Source organism: Papio anubis, unplaced genomic scaffold (assembly GCF_008728515.1).
Source record: "Papio anubis isolate 15944 unplaced genomic scaffold, Panubis1.0 scaffold3700, whole genome shotgun sequence".
NCBI classification, from domain to species: Eukaryota; Metazoa; Chordata; class Mammalia; order Primates; family Cercopithecidae; genus Papio; species Papio anubis.
The window spans coordinates 1-2,003 of record NW_022163854.1 but is presented as its reverse complement, the minus strand read 5'-3'; the positions used below and the strand labels follow the sequence as shown (position 1 = coordinate 2,003).

At 39.6% G+C, this 2,003-nt stretch overlaps 1 pseudogene; it reads right to left on the bottom strand.

Annotated features, from left to right (window-relative positions):
• Positions 1 to 478: 478 nt before the first annotated feature.
• LOC116273117 lies at positions 479 to 1,480 on the bottom strand (annotated as a pseudogene).
• Between the last annotated feature and the right edge of the window lie 523 nt (positions 1,481 to 2,003).

Sequence of the window (2,003 nt, the reverse complement as noted above, 5' to 3'; positions counted from 1 at the left end):
AACCTCCGCCTCCTGGGTTCAAGCGATTCTCCTGCCTCAGCCTCCTGAGTAGCTGGGATTACAACCATATGCTCCCACACGCAGCTAATTTTTGTATTTTTAGTAGAGACGGGGTTTCACCATGTTGGCCAGGATGGTCTCGATCTCCTGACCTCGTGATCTGCATGCACAGGGCTTTCCCCCAACACCCCATGGCTTTTTATGTCCTTGAAAAAGAACTAAGACAACTGAAATGTGCCACCATGCCCAGTTAATTGTTTTGGTTTTTTGTTTTTTTTTGAGATGGAGTCTCTCTCTGTCGTCCAGGCTGGCGTGCAGTGGTGCGATCTCGGCTCACTGCAAGCTCCGCCTCCCAGGTTCACACCCTTCTCCTGTCTCAACCTCCTGAGTAGCTGGCTTGAGCCAGCATGCCCGGCATTATTTTATTTTTTCTAGAGACAGGGTTTCACCATGTTGCCCAGGTTGTTTCACATTGTTTTAATCCGGGCTGGTTATGAACTCCTGGGCTCAAGCAATACACACACCTTGGCCTCCCAAAGTGCTGGGATTATAGGCCGAGTCACCACACCCAGCCTCTATATCATGACTTCTTTCATAGCGAGTAAGATGGCTGGAACGAATGTAGGCTTTACCGCATCTCTTACATTCATAGGGTTTTTCTCCAGTATGAATTCTTTCGTGGAGGTGAAGGGAACTGAGACGACTGAAGGCTTGGTCACATTGTTTACATTCATAGGCTTTCTCTCCAGTATGAGTACTTCTATGGTTACAAAGGGAACTCAAATGATTAAAGGCTTTGCCACATTGTTTACATTCAAAGGATCTCTCTCCAGTATGAATGCTTCCATGGTAACGAAGAGAAGTGGAACAGCTGAAGGCCTTATCACATTTGGTAGATGTATAGGGTCTTTCTCCAGCGTGAGTCCTTTCACACATCTTAAAATAACAAGAAAATCTGAATGCTTTCCCACATTCCTTACATTCCTAGGGTTTCTCTCCAGTGTCAGTTCGTTCATGTATTACACAACAACCGGAAACAGTGAACGCTTTACCACACTGTTTACATTTATAGGGTTTTTCTCCTGTATGAGTTCTCTGATGTCTTTCAAATGAATTGAGAAAATAAAACACTTTCCCATATATCGTACATTTATAACTGGATTTCCACTGTACATTATCATGTATCTTCTAACACCTGGAACAGAAAAGAAGAATTTCCCACATTGTTCACATTTATATTGCTTCTCTCCATATAGTTTGTATCCTGAGTGAGCTAGGATGTGCTTATTAAGGAGGGAATGATGTACAAAGACTTTTCCACAAACACTGCATTCACATTTTTTTTTAATCCAGTAGAAATGTTCTCATTCAGATCAAGATTTGGAACTTGGCTGACAACTTGTCCATACTGTCTACCTTCTTTGCTTTCACACAGTCTCTGTATCACATGATTTCTGTAAAAAATATGACAAGCACATTGTTATTGGTTGGTTTAATAACTTTCTACTTATTAATAGGTCTTGGACTTACACTGCTCCCAATACCAAGGAAAATGCATTGTTATTATTATATTTTTTTGCCATGATTGAATTATTTGAAAGTAAATGGGTTACTATTGAAAACACAGCTACCACCTGCATGGCTATGACCAAATTAGTAACATTCATATACACATTTTTGTAGTGCTACTTTCAAGTAAACTGTTTTCCAAACACTGACTGCTACACTGAAGTCCGTTACATTTTGGGTGAAATTTTTCTTTAAAAAAAAAAAAAATTTCAAGTGACTCTTATTTGTTTTGGTTGCTTGTTTCTAAGTTCATGACAAGCTAAGATTCCTTCAGAGGACTTTATTTCCTCTTCTCAGTGCAAATTATCTTATCTCTTTCCCAGGTTTTTCAAAGTGATCTTCAATATTCTGGTCTTTCCATTTGTTTCCTAAAATGCAGACCCACAAAATTATCATGAATTATTACAAACTACAGAAACATTACTAGATTTCAT